Source organism: Protopterus annectens, chromosome 8.part0, assembly GCF_019279795.1.
Source record: "Protopterus annectens isolate FY-2018-M chromosome 8.part0, PAN1.0, whole genome shotgun sequence".
NCBI classification, from domain to species: domain Eukaryota; kingdom Metazoa; phylum Chordata; order Ceratodontiformes; family Protopteridae; genus Protopterus; species Protopterus annectens.
In genome coordinates this window covers 929,138,992-929,160,382 of record NC_056741.1, presented here as the reverse complement: position 1 = coordinate 929,160,382, position 21,391 = coordinate 929,138,992, and positions in this window count along the sequence as shown.

The window sequence follows — 21,391 nt, the reverse complement described above, 5'->3', positions numbered from 1 at the left end:
CAAGAGTTTCAAATTCATAGAAGGGCAAAACAAGGGTGCTCACTGTCCATTTATCCTTTATGACATGCTGGGAACCATTAGCTTGAAAGATAAGACATTCAAGAATCACAGGATGGCATAAAAGAAATAAAGAAAGCAAACTAGCTAAGTTTGTAGATGATGTGATAGTTTTTCTATCATATCAAAACAGAGAACAAACTCAGTTATTTGAGGTACTAAGGCAATTCAAAAGAATAGCAGAATACAAAGTGAAAGAGGTCAAAGCAAATTTTATAAATTACATCCTACTATGTCACTTAATTCGGGAATGTCCCATACTCTGGGAACATTATAAAATGAAATATTTTGAATAGTAGATTGCAGGAAAGGTCCAAGATTCCCTGAAAAAAATCATGGAAGGAAACTGACAAAGAATAAGAGCAATGGTATAACCCTGAGCAGCAATAAAGGTGGATATAGATTAAAATGTTTATACTGCTGTTTGTCATATATATATATATATATATATATATATATATATATATATATATATAGGGCAAATGTAAACAAGAGGGTAGAAACAAATTAAATATGAAATGTCTAAATATTTTGGGATGGCCCGTCACTTACAGTATATTGGGAGATTATGCAGAGACAGATTAATAAAGGAGACATATCGGTGCCAAACTTAAAAAAATGCTTTATTGTGGCAAAATTAAGATTGTTATATTTTCTGCAGGATACAGGATTTAATTCAAAATGGAAAGATATGTGGTCAGTATCAGGAAATGACAATCAGGTAATGTAAAATGTTGTCATATAGGTGCAAAGTTAGAGAGCAGAAGCCAACTCAAGAACTGTATACAGAATTCCTTGGCAATACACATAGAAGAAAAGTGTGATCTTGGTGGAATTTTAAATTGATATCCATTGGAATGGGTAAGCCAAGCTTCTGGACAGACACATCCAGATTGGAAGATATGGGTAGTAAAAGAAGCAAAATACATTATTGAGTGTAATCGATGAAAGAGGAGAGGCGACAAAAATGAGAGGAAGTAAACAAAGCATACAACATAAGAATAAATAAATGGGTTTTAGAGGGTTATTAAGAATACTAGAAAAGTATGATATAAAAGCAATGTGACGAGGGAAAGAACAACAAAAATACTATACATTTTAGTAGAAGCAAGAATGAAACAGGTGAAGATGGGAAAATTTATAACTAGTTTCAATAAGACTTTTCTATACAATGATGATGGAAATAGTAAAAGATGGCTGATGCTGAATTGGGAAAAGACAATGAGATAAAAATGACTAGGAGAACAATGGGATGAATTACGTAAAATCCCATGGAAGTTAACCAACGTCAGAAAATGTCAAATATTTGGGTGGAAAGATGTCAGCAAAATCTAATAGGAAATTGCAGGCTTATGTTTTGGAGATATAGCAAACTTGGAAAGATTCATGAAGATCTACATAATCTGGTAGAAAAAATACTGAGAACAACTTAGTAAATAAGTGAAGGAGATTATGTCTTAAACTACATATGAAACATACAAGGTAATAAGTATAGAAAAGCAATGATACATCTAATATGAATTGTATCCAAAAAAGAGATTAGCAGAAAATGGAGATTAAAAGAGGTGCCTATCACGAGAGATGTTGTAGATCTAATAGGGTCGGTGAAAACTTCACTCCCCAGTCCCCACCACATATACACTGTGGCATCCCAAATACCCATCCACAGTCTAGTATCTTTGATGAGCAGGTCTTAAATGCCCTGCCCAAGGCCAAAAACACAGCCTTTATGGGACCAGACAACATCCCGGGCTTTGTTCTACATAGTTTAAAACAGGAATTACATCACCATTTAGCACACTTTTCAATCACAGCCTAAGCACTGGCTTCATCCCAGTGGAATGGAAAACAGCTACTGTCACCCTTTTGCACAAAAGGGTGCATCCACATACTCCGGGAACTATGGACCCATTAGCCTGACTAGCCTTATCTGCAGGCCATGGAGTGAATCATCATAGACCTTACTGAAAAAGATATAGGAAATCTCCAAATGCCTGACCCCACCCAGTTTGGCTTTGTCAAGAGGAGATCATGCCTGTTAAACTTGGTGGACTTCTTCAAAACAGTCACCAAAACCCTAGACAAGGGTAAATCTGTGCATATGGCCTACTTAGACTTAGCTAAGACCTTTGAGACAATTCTCTACTCTGGCATCAATGATAAACTCACCCAGCTGGTATCAACCCATATATTGTCAGGTGGGAAAAGAGGGGAATCCACTTCCTTCAGCAGACCTGTAACCAGTGGTGTTCCACAGGGATCGGTTCTGGAACACCTAGTGTTCAGAATCTACTTCCCCAAAGTACAGGCTAAAACTAAAGGACTGTGGCTGACAAAGTCTGTTGATGACTGTAAACTGGGAGTGATCATTGAAACCCCTAGAGATGACAGTATCCTGCAAGAAGAAGGTGTTATGCAGACTAATGACTGGTGCCAAAGTCATGGTCTTAAACTTAATTTAAAAAAAATGAGTTATCATCCCCTTTGGCAAGACTAATGTTCCTGCAAACTATCACATCAACAGCAATACCCTAACCATACAGTCAGTGTTGAGAGATTTGGCCACACAGGTTGACAGCAACCTTAACTTCAATCACCATGTCTCCACAGTGGTAAGAATGGCATGTTATATTGGTCATCTCATAAGTAAGGGCTTTGCCTCCAGAAAAGATTAGCATTGCCTGTACTTTCCCCTCATCATACCAATAATACAGTACAATGCTGCCTTTTGCATCCTTTTCAAACACCTGCAGCAATTGGAGAGACACAAAGGTTCCTTATGAAGAAAATTCAGGGTCGTCAAGATATGTTTATGCGGACAGACTAAAATCATTGCCAGTTTACTCTGTGTCATACAGACTGCTCAGAGGTGACTTGTGCCTTGCATATAGAGCAATCTCTGACCCAGCTTTGATGAGAATGCTGCACATTCGCAAGTCAGATTGCACATGGTTCACTCACTCAAAGGACCTTAACCTGGTATGTGGCATCAACAGAACTTGCTGGAGAGACAGATTTATCTCACAGAGGTTGTCCCACTTTTGGAACAAACTTCCTGTTCATGTTAAACAAAGCCCCTCATTGGCCCTATTTAAGTGCAATTTGGACAATTGGATGGGTAACCAAAAATTCACCTGGGGGTTCCACCTGCATCCCTCTTGGACAGTTGCAACAGGTGCTGATTTTAGTGTCTGCTTGAACCAGACACCCTTCGGAACATGGGTTGAACTTGGCTAGGCTTGTAAGGGCCCTGGGAATGATACCCTAGTAACCTCCTATGATCCTATACAAAAAAATTAATGGAACTAGAAAAAATGCTGTTACATGAAAAAAAAAAGGTAGATTGCAAAAGAGAAAATGGTAGATATGGGAGCAGGTGTTGATAGAATGAAAGGGCATTAGAGAAGGAAGCAAAGACAAATATGAAGTGTTTGAAGAAATAATATATAAAAGGGAGTGTGAAAGTAAGCTGATGGGTAAAACATAGAACAATAGAAAATAACATTAATAAAATAATGGGTTGAAGTGATTATAAAAAGATAGTACTGTGAAACTTAACTTTTAATGATTTATTTAATTTTGTTTTGAATTTGTTAATTAGAGTAAAGCACTGATTGCATTGGACCCATTTCTGCCTTAGCCCATGGAAAACACAACAAATACATGACTATATACAGAGAATAAATGTTATAAACAAATGTTGGTTCAGGGCTGGTTGCCTGTACAGGTAATAAAAGGTATGTAAGGAGGCATCTTAGTCATTTTAGTTCTAAAAAGGCCACCAATTAAATGTAAAGTTTATTATATGTGTAGAATGTATAAGACATAAAATAATAATACACTTCAAAGTACAGCTTTAATAAAAAAAAAAAGAAAGAAATTGTGGAAATGTGTAAACTGGTTGAATAAAGTCTAATGTATACATGTTGTAAACATTTAGCATGATTTATGTTACATAAAAATTTTAGCTCTTTGGAACAAGCGAAAAAAAAATATCTCCCAAGCATCGCATACTAACAGAGTACGCAATCCAGTGGTTAGTCAAATACTGTATTGTGTATTTGGGCCAGATACACTTTTACATGTGATATAAGTTGTAATAGTTTTCATAACTAAAGCTTTCAAAAAGAAGAATTAATAGCCCAAATGGATGTAATTCAAAACTGCTTCAAGAAGGCAGCAGGATAACCACAAAACGTACTTCAGAAAAAATGTTTTATTAGACCAAAAACGTAAGCACTTTCACAGTTGTAAAATCTGCTTCATCAGATGTACATCAATTAATACAATAAAAGCCATATATACCTATTTCAAATTTCTGACAACCAATGGCAGGAACAAATCATTCAATCAATTAACAAAATATATAACCTTTTAAAATAATTTAAAATATTTTAAAATATATATGAAGTACATCATAAATATATCAAATCATATATTACAGTGCAATATAATATAAGTAATATAATTATTAATAAATAAATTATATAAATAGATGAATTTTAGAAATACATTATTTAATACCTCTAGCTTTATGTAAAGGTTTCAGTGGGACCACATAATTTAAGCCCCGGCCCCTATGAGCACCTAACCTAAGAATCCACTTCACTTCTAAATTTTCAGTGGCATTAACTAAATCTCCTAACCTAGTACTTTCATCCTGTTTTTGTAAAACTTGAAAAACAAATGTGTGTTTATTGCCATAGTTCAATGTATGTTTGGCTAGGGCACTATATATAAAACATTTATTGGTACAGTATACATGATCCCTTATCCTCTCTCTCAGTGTACGATTAGTCTTACCAACGTAGAATGAATAACATTCTACGCAGTGAGCAATGTAAGCTAAATTTTTTTTAGGGACAGATTTTAAATATTGCTCTTATAAACTTAGAAAGTTACTAAAATAATAGGTTTGCATTGTTATGTATTTTATAAAGGATATGATGTCTAAAATGCAACTGTCTGTCATTGTTTACTATTATTTAGGGAATTCAATCCTCAATGATTTGCCAGAAAAACACAAATTTAATGAGGAACAGACCAAAAATCTGAGGCGAAAATCTGGACATTTTATGGAAATATTGACAGTTGAGAGGTATGTATGGGGGGAAAATCTTAGAGTGGGTACTACTTGTATAACTTTTTGACAAATATTAAAAAGACAATGATAAAGGCTGTTTCGAGCAGACTACTCAAAGACAAACATATAGGCAACAAAGTTAACAATGCCTGTAAATATATTTGCATTATAAGAGAGGAGAAATATTTGGAACTGATAAATAACCCAGTAGGATTGGTCAAACCTAACAGACAGCTCATTTATGAAAGCAGAATGACTTTAAACAGTGGTTCTTAAGGTAAGTTTAGATTTTGCCTACTGCCACTTATCTTCTAGAGTTCAATTGGAAGACTATTACCAAGTTGTGGAATGTAATGAATAAACACAGCTGCAAAAAATTTGAGCTGATGCTGAGTCAATGAGCTTAGGTGTCTTAACTGATGCCAGTAAAGCATGCAACAGTTTTCCAGGCACTGATCTTTATAATTAAGTTTGGAAGAAAGTGGAAGCAATTATAAGAGAGAATATCTACAGGTTCATCCATCCAAGATACTTAAGTGCCTCAGAATTGTACAGATGCAATACAGATGCAGACATTTTCAAACTTCTGTGTTCTATTATAATCAATGTCTAGCTTTGAAACTTCATGTGATAAAGTTGTTGTTGCCTTTCAGCTTTTCACGGTTAGGGGTCGCCACAGCGGAACTCCGGTATGCTAATGATTGGAAGTAGATTTTCATGAACGCTGAGTTGCCAGCTCGACATTCAACCTTCAGTGAAGGCACGCCTATTTACGCATGTCTTTTGAATGCCCACCCAACCACGGGGAGGACATGCAGATTCCACACAGAAGGCACTCCCCTCACTCCAGCCAAGAATCGAAAGGGAGAACCTTTAGCTGTGAGGTAACAATGATACCGCTGCACCACTGCAGCAGTCAAACTTCATGTGATAATAATCTTACAAATACAATTGAGCCATGAGATAATATAGGACATAGGATTAATCTTTCCTCAATTTTCCTCTAGTGTATTGTGAGATATTTTTCAACCCAAATGAAGTCACCGAATTTCTGCTCAACCTATTTGACAACAAAATTACCATTGCACATTATATAATGTATGCGGTCCATGAAAGCAAATCACTTAATTTCACTATGATAGTTGTGGCTGTAAAATCAAATTAAATGTAACAATGACTGATTGTGCATAGTATAATTGAACTAAAACTTAGTCAATGGCCTAGACAGCTCCATTCATTAGTTGGATAAAAACATTGCTACTATTCATGTGACACAGAATTGTGTAATGGTTGAGATACGTGTTGGAGTTGGCAAGGGGAGGATTAGTGAACATATGCTGGAAATTGGAAGTGGTCCAAGTCGTGAGGTTTCAACATCCTCTTGGGACAGAAGTGGAGGTAGACTTCAGTGTATAAACACAGAAGTGTGCACTTTCATGGGGAAGATGTAATTTCCCCAACAGAGACACAGGATGCTTGTCCCCTGCCCTAAGAAGGGATTAGAACCATAAAAAGAAACTCCTGATGGCTGTTTGTATGAAAGGAAATTAGAACCATAATAAGAAACTCCTGATGGCTGCTTGTATGAAAGGAAATGATGGGTCATCCAGTAACAATGAACAGATGATGGAAGGCAAGCAGCAGAGAAGAAATGGATACAGAAAGATACAGTTTATAATGTTTGACTCAATCCTGTGCCTACGGGTCTATATCAGAATCTCGAATGATCAGAATGTCGAATCTGACATTGCTGACATGTAAACAGCGAAACCGCAGAACATTGAAGAGGTAAACGGAAATCTCCTTAAGGGGAGGTTTCCATTTACTTCAATGTAGTGTGGTCCCGGAGTTGGAATATTTAAGTAGTGGTGGGTGTGTGGGGGGTGCAGCCCCCTGCGTGGGGGGTGCAGGGGTGCTTGCCCCCCCTGCTTTAAAGCAAGTAGTTCTGTTTTTTGATTTTGTTTCATGTTTTTATTAGGTATTCGATGTTACTGGACTTCGACGATATAGTGTCGATCATATCGTATTCGAAGTTCAGTAACTTTGAATATCTAATATAGACCCGTGCCTATACTGCAGATTGTCCATAAGAGAACACAGGAAATGCAGAGTGGTATCTCACTTGAGTAAGGCATGTAATTTTCTGTGTCCACAAGTACTATTCTCTGATATTGTTGCACACCGAAGTTACAGAACCCCCTCCCAGAGTGCAAAATTTGGGTTTCACATTGCAAGTCTGACTTTTTCTCACACAGATATCAGTCAAGAAATGTATAAAAAAGTACAATGCACCGAGGTAACACACAATAAACGTTTTAATAAAAAACAAAGAAACAAGATGGTAAGCGCTTTCACAACTATCGTTGCTTCATCAGACATAACTAAAAGGCAACTCAAGGGCAATAATACAACTGTAAGTAATGATTTCAGAGTTGTATTCCAGTTTGCCAGTAATATTAATCAGTACACAGACATTGTTAAGAAATACTGGTATCTATTACAAGATGTTCCTGGTCTCACTGAAAAAATTGGTGAGAGTCCAACCTTTAGCTTTAGGAATAATATATCACTTAAGCAGCATCTTTGTAATGGAGAAGTACATAACACTGTTCATCTTTCCACTCATTTTGGCACTTTCCTGTGCAGAAACCGTAGTGCCTGTCAGTACATTTTTAGTAAGAACACGTATACCCATCCCACTAGACATCTTATGTTATGCTCCAATCAATATTCAGATTGTAGGACTACTGATGTTGTTCATTTTTGTTTTTGCCAGCAATGTCCTGCTTTTTACATAGGTAAAACTAACAGGTTGTTCAAAGACAGAATTCTAGAGCACATCAGAGATATCAAAAACAGGAAGCAATCTAATGAATTAGCTAACCATGTTATGTGTACTGATCATTCTCATTCTTTTAAATGTTTTGTTCTGCAACACATTCATAGAAATTCTAGAGGAGGAGATGTAGAAAACATTACAGAAAGTTATGGACAGAAGTGGATACTGAAATTAAATGCTGAAAAATATCCTGGTCTTAATGGCACTACTTCTTTAATTCCATTTTTAAAGGCTCAACACCTTAAGCATTAGTTTGTGATGTTTTCCATATGAAGGGCTTGCATATTTTAAGTAGTTTTAGATATTTGTATATTGTATTTTCTATTTTTTATACATCTTCTTCTCATTTATATCTGATGTTGGTTTTAGCCTTTTACATTATTATATAAAACAGAGTTAAAGGTTTTGTGATTGCTAATCTAAAGTATGACATTATTGGTTAACTATACTCAATATGTTAATTGGTTTTATTTGCACTTATTTAAGCACTGAGTTGCCTTTTAGTTATGTCTGATGAAGCAACGATAGTTGTGAAAGCACTTACCATCTTGTTTCTTTGTTTTTTATTAAAACGTTTATTGTGTGTTACTTCGGTGCATTGTACTTTTTTTATACATTTGGATTTTTCGTTTGCACCCTGGTTTTACCCGCAGCCGTTTTTTTCTTTGTATCAGTCAAGAAATGTTGTTTTGATGACAAGAGATACTATCCTATTAGTTATCCTATGTTAATGAATGGCAAATTCTCCACCTTTCCTCTAAGCATACACATTCCCCAAAAAAGAATGCCCACATGATAAGTTGCTAAAAATGACAGCTGAGATAGGCATGTGATGAGACCTGCTCCATTTCTTTGGATCAAACACACTAGAAACAATGTATAGACCAATACAAACATGTATACATGCATACATAAATACATAAAAAATACTTCAGTTCATGAAATAACATCCCTGTATTCTTTCCTTATAAGACCCATTAATGAGTACAATGCGCCTTTTGACTTGTACCTTATAAAGCACATGCAGCAACTGGAGAGACCACAGAGGTTCCTCACCAGGAAAATCCAGGGCCTCAAATATCTACCCTACACAGATAGGCTAAATGCCCTTTCCCTCTACTGAGTTTCATACTGACTCCTCAAGGTGACCTCTGTATGGCATACAAACCAATATCAGACCCCACCTTGATGGGACTGCTGCATATCCACAAGTCAAGCTCCACTCGAGTAACCCACACGCATGATCTCAACCTGGTCTGTGACATCAATAGGACTTGTTGGTGGGACAGATTTGTGTTCCAGAGACTCCCCTTTTGTGGAATAGAATCCCTCTTCACATCAAGCAGAGGACTTCATGATCCCTTTTTAAACACAACCTGGATTCCTGGATAGAGAACAGAAAATTCACCCATGGGATTCCACCTGTGTCATTGCTGGACTGTGGCATCGGGTACTGACTTATTTTAACATGGGCTAAATTCTTGGCTAGGCTTGTAGGGGCCTCAGGGCCAATAGCCTAGTAACTTCGTATGATCATATGAAATTTGCTAATGATTCTGGAACCTGTGCCCAGATGCGGCAATCTATTGTTAATAGTTGTAGTTCTACCATTAATAGTTGTAGTCCTACCAGAAACACTGGTACAGGTAATCTCTTGAATTTTGTTTTCATGTCAAATTTAAGGTTGTAGTAAAGATGTGTGGATGATAAAATCTTTCGCCTGTCAATCTAGATATAACTGTATGAAACGGTTTTACATCTAATACAGTCAATGGAAATCTACTCAATGTTAAAATGCTTGAAAATCGAGACAGCTACTGTTAATGTGCCTACAAATAAGTTATTGTGAAGGATAAGTGATTTGGCTATGGGATTCAGATTCCTACCGAGATAAGAAAATCATTTCCAGGTAGAAAGTGGAGCAGAGAGACCACGACTGACACAAGCCCTGGACAGAGTGCTGTGACAAGGCCCAGTATGACAACTTGATTTATGTTATCTTAATTACTGCAGATATAACAGTGGAATAAGTGAAAAAAACAATTCTGTTTGCTTGTCAGTCAGAATGTGCTTCTGTTCTGAAACAAATGGGAGTGAAACACTTCAGTGAGAGGCGACAAAACTAAGACAGTGTGTTGACAACATTGATAAATGAATGGAAAGAAGCATACTTATATATAGCTATGAAAGAATAAGGTTATTGTTAGAACAGGATGAGAAAATGGAGTCCGAGAAGGATAAATAAGATGAAATTGCAGGAATCATTAAATACATATACAGTCATGCAGCATACAAAACTGCAAATAACTGAATCTTAAGTAATTATTAATCTTTAACTCTAGATACTGTAATGAATTCTTGTTATTTAAATACACTTAAACAACAGATCACTGTTCAACAGAGTTAATACCCCGACGACTGATGCAAATGCAAAGAACATTGTCAGCTAAATTTAAGGCTGTGATTTCCACATTTGCCCACTGGATGGAGACATTTTTACATATTTTAGGTTAAAACAGGTTTTACACATAGCATGCTTACATCAAAACGAAAGCAGAACACTTCTTGCTTTACAAAAGTCAATTATGGGAAATAAAACTTGTTTCACATTACTAATTCAAACTGGCTTATAGTGCAACACATCTTGAATCAAAATCTTCTGCTTGTGAAATGTTGTATTATAGGTTCCTACCAATAAGACTAACGCAGCCTTGCATATAAAGAAAAACAACCTTTGCTGCCCAAAGTACAAACCTCTTTTTGAAGATGTTTTTAGCAGTTTCAGTTACAAGAAAAAAAATATAAAACTTCACAACTGATTTGTGTTCTTTTGTTCACTCTTGCAAAAAGATAAGTCCCTTCAAGTATACACTCACAGACAGAATGGTACAGAATCAGAGACTTGGATAAATAATATTGCAAATTTGTGTCTTACCAATTTGGCCTTAACTTTCTTTCTCACCCATCCATTGTTACTTTATATATACATATATATATATATATATATATATATATATATATATATATATATATATATATATATATCAATATAGATATGTAGATATAGCTAGATAGATATAGTGCTATAGAGGATATATAGGTACACACACACACACACACACACACACACACACACACACACACACACACACATATATATATATATATATATATATATATATATATATATATATATATATATATATGTGTGTGTATATAATTCTGATACGTTGTCTGCCATCAAGTACCCAGATGTCCAGAAATCAGACAGGACTTACTATGCATTTACCAAAACATGTAAATATCCTCTATGCATTTGGTATAGCACACTTTTTGAGTTGTATATCACATGACCAGGATACATACAGATGCACTGCACAGCCTCACAAAGCTTCTACAGGAAAATGCAGTTGTGTGGCGCAAGAAATACCATTATATGTAAATATCCAGGCCCTAGCACTTTCCAGCTCTACAAGTACTTACTGTGATATGATAATCAGGATTGATAGATGAAGCAGCTGCAGGTAATTGCATGTACCATTATAGAACAGAATGATGAGGGCATTCAGAGCATATCAATACATTGACACTTGCTAACTAAAATGTTGCAATAATACAAAGATGTGTTATATATGATCCATGCAATTGTTTTACCTGAATCCAAAGCTTTCTGCCAGTTTTTCACTATAAAGCACAGTGTTCTGGTGGTGTGCCATAAATTAGTATTACCCAAAATGTGTCTGTGTTCACATGTCAGCTAGTACTGTTGCTATGGTAGGAAAAGAGTGTACAGGACAGTGTAAAAAGAGTGAAACACAAGCAGAGAGAAACATGCATATGGGGAAATATATGACAGTGGTAGGAGGAGGGATGGAAGGTGTGGTTCTACTTTTGAGAGACAGAGTGCCTTTTATTTATATCAAGGATAAATGGATGAGGGTACAGTGTGCATAGGAATACTGTGCAGCAAAAGAGGATATAGGATAGTGCTGAGGGCAAATAAACACAAAAAGTGCAAAAGGGGGTGGTTCTGCACACACACAAGGATGGGCTGACAGAGCACATAAATATAGAGGGTGGACAACTGGCAATGGAGACTATTGGAACATACATGAGGCAAGGAAAGCTCTTACTGGACAGGGTGTGGTGATGGGCATAGCGGGAAAGTCTGGATAATCCAGAGGGCTACGTTCACAGAACCATTGCCAGCTGATAGTACCATATGAGCACTGCCAGATGGTGCCTAGCCTTCTGATGCTCTAGTGGGCTGGTCCTGATGCTCCTGTGAATCTATAATATGCATTAAAAGTGCTTATATTCTGCTATGTATCCAAGACAGTGACAACTTGACACTTGACTGCATCCTCCCCTATAGCCTTAACCAATTCCTGAAGCTAAGTTTGGCCAAACGTTGGAGAAACTTAGATGTCTGTCTGAGACTGGTCTTCACCTGTCTCTGCTGTGCTACCAGCACATCACCTGACATGTATCACAACCAATGAAGAAGGTGGTCAATGTGCCTTTTCCTGCTGATTTTACTTTTCCTCTTTAGGTGAACCTGGAGAATGGCAGAACAACTGGAAAACTGAAATAAGTGGAATATGTCCTTGAAATACACTAAACTCTTTTTTACTTGTACCTTGTTGAGGATTATGTATTTATCCTGAAGGTAAAAAAATAAAATGCCAGGCACAGTACAATAGTGCTCTGTCTTTACACTCCAGCTTTGCACTCCAGCAGACATCCAGGATAGTTTTGCTTCAGGGCATCATAGCAGTGCTGATGTTGTTCTCTAGACTGCTGAATACTTGCTGCCTTGGTATGCATGATATCCAGGTTAGGACAGATATCCACTCTTTTCAAAGAGTCCATCATATGGGCCTGGAAGCTGTAGCCTGAAATAGGTGTGTAGAAGATAAAGAAATATCATTCATTTCTTCACACAGCAAGAATTTGCTATTTGTCTATAAATATACAAAAATGGTAATGACTGAGGTAAATATGGACAGCTTTGTATATGATTCCATGCCCTGCCCACTTGTACAATGTGAATGTGTGTGTCTACTACTTGTTGCTATCTTGGGAATTTGATAATGTATTATAAAAGTCATGGAAGCACTGTTTCTTGAATGTGAAAGTGAAATTAAGTGATATATAGTTATTAATTACAGAAGACCTCCTTTGCCGATGTAGTATGCAAACAGACTACATTTGCAGAGCTTAGGTTGTTGTTGTCACCATTTTGGTTGTTGTTATTCAGCTAGTTGTGCAACACCATGATTGTTAGACTTCTCCCATACACACACTTTACTGGGAAAGTACATACTTCCTATTTGAACAAATGTTCAGATATTTGGGCATAATAAGCTATTAGGCACGTTGCCTAGAGTTGTGTGTAACATACTGGCTTACTGTGGTACCTGTTCAGCTATATATTTTGTGATCAAAGCAGCAATTAAATGTTGTTTACATGGAGAAAGTAGGCACACCATACAATATAAATGAATATTTTGTGGGCTATGCTCTATCAAGAATGTTTTTATCCTGTAAACTATGAATTTGCTGTTTTTTAGCATTATAACTACAAATGCGATATCAGTAAAAGAGTTTACAAGCTATCCATGGTGAGAAAGTAGTACATGGTAGCACAGCACAATAGATAAGTCCTGCACATTGTGAATATGGTGTTTGGCTCATTGTTATATATTCTATATCAAAAGAAGAGTTTACAGCTATCCACCCATTAAAGTATGACATGGTTCTGTAGATAATGTGTAAGGCATGCATGTATTGAATACGTTGTTTAAGGGTGGAGCAGGTGCACTTTACATTCTTATTACCTTTATAGATATTCTTAGCAATACTTATTCTTGCTTCTAAAATGTACATACAGGAATGACAGGACAAGATAAACACAGCCTGGATAATATAAACAATGCTGGAATCTATGCTCTTGTGCAAGCAGACAAGATGCATGGTCTTCAGAGGAGGGACAGAGGGAAATACAAATCACCCATGATACAACAATGTCTGAAAGTCTGTTTTGTGGAACATAAATACAGTGGATGAACAAAAGCATACCATCAGATGGGTTTCCCATTGTATAGGTTCATAGGTTCATACCAGGCTATCTGCCCTAGGGCATTTATAAGCCTAGCCCAGAGTTTTGTGGCTTTCACCACCCCTTTAGTTTGAAGCACACTAAGCCCGTTATTTTGCTGTGCCTCTGTCTAGCAGTGACACTGAGGTTATTCCTGGGGTAAACCTACGATCTCCTATCCATTGGTCAAGATTTCTCTTGAATAAAGCCAGCGAGGTACTCTGCCTCACATGTACCGGGATTTTGTTCCACAGCATAGGGAGTCTCTGGGTGATGAATCTGTCCCTCCAGCACATCCTATTAATAGTCGTGTTAAGGTTTAAGTCTCCTGCCCTTGTAGTTCTGATGGATTTGGATTTTTTGAGGTGAAGCATGTTCATTAATTCCGGGTTGGACATGGCCTTGTATGTCAGGCACAGGTCACCTCCGAGCAGACGGTAAGCGACTGAGTAGAGCTGGAGTTCCTTCAGTCGGGCAGCATAAGACATATTTTTGAGACCCTTTATCCTTTTGGTAAGGAACTTTTGGGGCCTTTCCAATTGCTGCAGGTGTCGGGTCAGGTACATTCCGAATGGGGCATTGTACTCAATCATTGGTCTGATGAGTGATGAGTACAGGGGAATGATGACTTCCCTTGATCTAGAAGTGAATCCCTTCATGATCAGGTGTGCAATGTAGAAGGTCTTCCTAACTACTTTGGCAACGTGAGTGTCAAACGAAAGGTTACTGTCAACCTGGGTCCCCAGATCCCTGATAACCTCTTCTGTGCTTAGTGAATTGCCACCTATATGGTAACTAGGGGTAACCTTGTTTTTCCCGAAGGGTATGACTATGCATTTTTTGGCGTTTAACTTTAGGCCATGGCTCTGGCACCAGTTATCCATTTCTATGAGACCCTTCTGAAGGATATCTGTGTCAGATGGGTTTTCAACTATGGTGCCCAGTTTGCAGTCATCTGCAAACTTTGTCAGCCATAATCCTCTTGTGTTTGCTTGTACATCTGAAAAGTAGATGCCAAACAAGAGTGGGCCCAGGACTGAACCCTGTGGGACACCAATTGTGACAGGCTTGGAGTCTGACATGTTGCCAGCAACTCTGACCCTGTGGGTTCTGTCACTTAGCCAGTTTGCAACCCATCTTGTGACGTATGGGTTTACATTTAAGCTGGTGAGTTTTTCAATGATACCCGAGTGGGGTATTGTGTCGAACGCCTTTGCCAGGTCAAGGTAGGCTGTGTCGACTGCCTTTCCCTCGTCAATGGCCTTGGTGACTGTTTCGAAAAAGTCAACCAAGTTTAAAAGGCATGATCTGCCCTTGACAAAGCCAAACTGGGTTGGATCCAAAGTCTGCAAGTCCCCTATGTCTTTATTTATGAGTTCCATTATGATTCTCTCCATAGCTTTGCAGACCAGGCTTGTCAAGCTGATGGGACGATAATTTCCAGGGTCGGTGGAGGCACCTCCTTTGTGAAGTGGCACCACCGTTGCTGTACGCCATTCCTTGGGTACGTATCCTGAGGTGAGGCTAAGATTAAACAGTTGCCCTAGCTGCAGGTTTAATTCCTCATTGAGTTCATGGAGCACACAACCGGGGACACCATCTGTCTAGACAGAAGTGTAGCTAGAGTGGGGCAAGAAGGCACAAAGGGTTGAGATGTGATTGACCATCCTTCTTCACAATCTCTCTCTCTCCCTCTTTAGTGCAATACCAGCTTTTACTGAAACTTGAGCACTGCAGTGCTCTGTGTGTGGTCTAAACTATAGCAACTGTTTGCTACATTTGTAGCAAGCTGTTTGCTACAGTGTAATAAAAAAATAAATGTTTTTTAAACTAAGACCTGAGCACCATAGCACTCTGTCTAGACAGGGTATAAACTGTAGTAACTGTTTGCTGCATTTGTAGCAAGCATTTTGTTACAGTTTAAAAGAAGACTTTTTTTTTTTACTTAATATATGAGCACTGCAGTGCTTTGTGCAGACAGGGAATAAACTGTAGCATTTTTTTATAGATGTAGTTTATTTGAGAAGCAGAAGGAGGATTGGGGATAGGGCACAGAAATGGGACCTGAATGGCTGGAGCAGGAAGTAAGTGTGTGTGTGTGTGTGTGTGGGTGTGTGTGTGTGTGTGTGTGTGTGTGTGTGTGTGTGTGTGTGTGTGTGTGTGTGTGTGTGTGTGTGTGTGTGTGTGTGTGTGTGTGTGTTGAGGATCTGGCCACTTGGTTGGTGTGCTAGTAGGAGAAACTGCATTTTTTTTTTTTTTTTTTTTTTTTTTTTTTATTACTCTTGAATGGAAGAGCTGGAGTAAAGAGGAGGGATGTGTGAATCTAATTGTAATAAGCCAAGCTTTAAAATGCAGAAGTCATCTAATACAGTGATTTTTTTTTTTTTTTGCTTTTTGAGCTGGGGGGGGGGGGCGCAGAGATCTGACTGTAATAAGCCAACTTTAAAATGTAGCGATCATCTTGAAACAGTGAAGACCTTTTTTTTGTTGATCTTCAAGCTGGTGGTGGTGGTGGGGGGTGAATCTGAGTGTAAAAAGCCAAGCTCTGAAATGTAGTGAAGTTGTGTTTTTTTTTTTTTGCTGTGAAGTGGTGGGGTGCTGGTTTGTGGTACTGGCACAGGGTGCTGGGAAAACCAGCTATGCTTCTGTGGAACTGGAAACAGAGACGATCACCATCACAAAAGGTGGGCTGCCATAGTCAACAAGACTGATGATTGAATAAAAGTGACTTGTATGACTGGGTTGAGGACTTAAAAGGGAAATGTTGTGATTACTGGTGCTGGCCTGACTCATTTTACTTAACTCTCAGTGGGTAATTAACTATATTAGCTCTATAGAGTAATGGTTTGTGTACATAGTTGCTAGGGTATTCTAACAAAACAGGCACAGTGCACATTTCCTGTCATATGCACATGAGCACTACAGGAAGGAAAAAATGAAAAATGCAGGGGTCACAAAATGAAATACCACTGAAGTAAAACAAATTTACAAACTAAAAAGTCAACATGGTATTCCTGTAGGCAGAGAAACCAAAGTGCACTAAAAGTAAAAGCAGGTTTAATCGTAAGCATTTCACTGTTAATAGCAGCTTCATCAGACATCTCCATCAAATAAAGCTATCCACTTATATTCAAAATAACAAATCAACATAAAAAACAATCAACTAGTTAAAACATGAAACTCATTCTTAAAGTACCAACACTTAAAACAACCATCTGTAAATATAGTACAAGAACACATTTCAACCTTAATTTCAATGTATGAACACCTATATAAAATTATACATATAAAGACTATACATATAAAGACATACACAAACTCAAAAACTTTAATGTTTCAAAGGTTTCTGTTTTAAAAAAGGTTTTAATGAAACCATATTATTAATACCAGGATGGTGATCTGCCCTAAAGAACAGAATCCATTTCTGTTCAAGGGCCTCTGTCTTATTCTTAATGTCACCTTCCCTTGCACTCTCAGCAACAATCTCTAGTACAAAAAACTTAAAATGATGTGGATCACTATTAGACCACACATGCTTAGCCAGAGCATTCATTTCTTTGTTAATCCTGGTATCTCTTAAATGCTCAAGCACCTGTTGTCTAAAGGAATGATTAGTCTTCCCAATATAGTATACACCACAGCATGTACAGAAGGCATAGTACACTATGTTGTCAGTAGGGCAATCAGCATAAATGAAAAATCTACAACACACCTGTGTGTAGGATGTACAAAACTACTACAAATTTGCACGTATTTACACATACTGCATCTCGTACAAGAAAACATCCTTTTTCTTTGGGAAGCTATCATATGTGGGGTCTCATCTTTCCTGTAGCAAAGCTGCCTTTTAATAGATAAATTATTTTTGAAAGCAAAACTCGGTCTTTCAGTAACAATCTCCCTTAATTCATCATTCACATGCAAAATATTCCAATTTATTTTCACAATATCACAAAACAAATTGACGTCATTGGAATATGTTAAGGGGAACCTAACCTTTCTACCATTAGTGCACAATTGTGCAGAACATTCTCTATTGGGGTTGTCTGAGAAAAATGGTCTACCCCTACCACCTCTGTCTCTTAGTGCTGATTTTATACATTCATCAATTTCTTTCTGCTTATAACCTCTATCAATGAAATCTTGTTTGAGTTGGTCAAAGGCTTCTTTCAACTATGTATCATCACTATGTAACCTCATCATCCTAATAAACTGGCTGGTAAAAACATTTCAAGCAATATGGTATGGGTGCATACTATTTGTATGCAATAATGTATTTTTCTTAATTTCCTTCCTATAGAGCCCCATCTTAAAGGTACCTATTCCTGTCCTTTGTACCTTCACATCAAGGAAGTTAATCTGTTCGGTGGAATACATATGTGTAAATCTCAGAAAAGAAGTAGTACTTCCTAGGAACTCAGTGAAGGATAGTAGTTGTGTCTCACTGCCCCCCCCCCCCCAACAACACAAAAACGTCATCAACAAATCTCTTGTACCATATTATATTATGACTATGCACATTATTCATAATCACATCATCTTCCCAGTTAGCCAAAACAAGGTTGGTGTAGCTGCTGGCACAAGATGTGCCCATCGCTACGCCAACCTTCTGTAGGTAATAAACTCTCTCAAAAATGAACACATTAGTTTCCACTATAATCTCAACTAAACTACAAATAAGATTTACCTTCTCATTAGAGTTAGAACCATCTTAGGTCAAAAGTTCTTTCAGATTCTCAACCCTCCACTCACTGGGAATGACTGTAAACAATGACTTGATGTCTAAAGTTACCAAAAAACTTCTTTATGATCTTCAGTACTAGTTATACCTTTGCAAAGATCTTCCAAGAAATGTTTAATGTCTCTCAAAATTGGTGCAACATCTTCTCTTTGAAAATGCTGAAAGGTTCAGCCACCCATCCTCTGCCTGACACAATCAGGGCATAGGTGGGTCAACCAGACTAAGTACCTTTGGCAATCCATATATTATAGGGATGGTAGGGGTCTCAATACTAAAATATCTAAATAGGTCTCCCGTTATAACCCTAGTGATCAACAAATCAAACATTAGGAATAACACTTTCTCTACCAAAGCTTGAACTATCACTTTAGTAATACTTACAAAAGTGTGCTGATCACTAAGTAAAGCTAACATACTGTTCAAATATTTCTCTTTGTCTAGAAGTACAACCCCACCTCCTTTAGCTGCTGGTCAAAACTCTAAACTCCTAATCCCCTTTAATTCATTCAGTGCATCATGCTCTGTTCTACTCAAGTTAAAAAACGTCGGTTTACGTTGTACAGCAAAACACTCCCTAATTTCCTTTTCACAAACATTGCAAAAAGCTTCCACAGAGAGGTACAACTTGGGTGTAAAAGTACTTGGTTTCTTGAAAGTATTACACATAGTATTCACATTTTGATGTTGATTGGTTATTTTGAATATAAATGGATAGCTTTCTGTGACGGAGATGTCTGATGAAGCTGTCATTAACAGTGAAAGTGCATACCTTTAAACTTTTTTTTTTTTTTTTAACTTTTAGTCCAATTTGGTTTCTCTGCCTACAGGAATACCACGTTGTTGTTTTTTAGTTTGTACATTTATTTTACTTCAGTGGTGTTTCGTTTCATGACCCCTGCATTTTTCATTTTTTCCTTGCTGTTTGTTTGTGCTTGGGTCAGGAGTATGGCAGAAGGCAGCAATGTGGAACTGGATTACAACCCTGGGGCTCTGAGCCAGGCCTTGAGAAAGGATCACTTTGAGAACATCCTTTCTGTGAGACTGACTCCACTTATTAGCATTCCTTTGGATACTATCCCCCCAGTGAGTATAGATCAAGAATGCTGGGATTGCTTTGAAATGAAGTTCAATAAATTAGAGAATAAACTTTATAAATATAAATGCCTTCAATGGCAAAGGTTGCATCTAGAGGCAGAGTTGTACTATAAGGTTATTCCTAGGGGCATGCATATTCTGAATATGCCTACATATGGTGACATTTACCCGAATCTATTAAAGAAATGGCAGAATATGAACTTAAAACTGAGTTTTGATCACATGCAGTTATAGACTTCTTTAAGCCACAGGAGAAGTCACTGCTAGATGAAATTAAAGAGCTACAGAATGAGCTGCAAACATCTTTTACTGCTGATATTGTGCAAGATAGCCTTTATAATTTGTATGAGAACACTGCAGCATATGATAAAAGGCTACAAGCAGTAAAAGTTAGGAAATTGCAGAGAGACATTACGGACTTCAGAAATGGAACAGTTTTGACTTGGTCTAGACAAGGCTCTAACAATCAATTTGATAATCAAGTGCACTAGCCTATAGAAAGAGGTCAGAATGGGGCTAGATCAGTCCCCGTGATGACATCATCAAATAAGCCTGTTCAGTTGGCAAATGAGTCACAGGACGGCGGGGTAGATGCAGATAAATCAACCTCTGAACTTACATCATCATCTAGTTTAGCTGCGGAAATGCGAGTTATGGCCGTAGGGACTTCCATGGCATCTACAAGTATGCATAGCTGTGATAAGAATGTTTTAGCAAGAGGAAATGCTGAAACTGAGTTCACTAATCCACTCACTACTGGTAAGAGCCTATGGTTTCCAACTTTTTATGTCAAAAATTCTGGACATGTACATGAAAGCAAAATGCGTGTAATTCTGGTAATCCCATCCCCTCCCACACAGCCATTCCAATGTCACATCACTTGGCCATTTTTTCATTTCTTCCCAGTTGCCATAAACACTGTTCAAACTCTCAGTGTGCATACTGTTTTCTGTTTTACGTCTACAATGATTACAGAGATTTGGATTTAATTTAAAACGTTTATTTCAATGTTATAGCACAAACACTGATAGACATTTGCTAAACAATGTAATACAGTCTCACAATGAAAACAGACAACATTAAAACTTTTCAGCCTTTGAAACTCACATTCACTGAAACAGCACTGAAACCCACATACAAAGAAAATGTTTCTGGCCTGGTGGATTAAGTTTACCTTTGAGCTGTTTTCAGATCATAGGCCCCTTGCACGGATTTTTTGAACCATGCAAAACTTCTTTGATTCAACTTCCTGATTGTAATAAATTAGAATATATAAAATCAAATTATACCCTTTGCATAATACAGTACCACTTGTTAGAGCATGTTTTAAATGTCTAGTTTTGAACATTTTTCCAGTAAGCAATGAAACAAGGCATATGAACCAAAAACTGCCCAATTGAGACCATTTCAACCATAAAATGCCACTCAAACTTCTATTATTACAATCCACCAATATCAGTCAATATACACAATCTC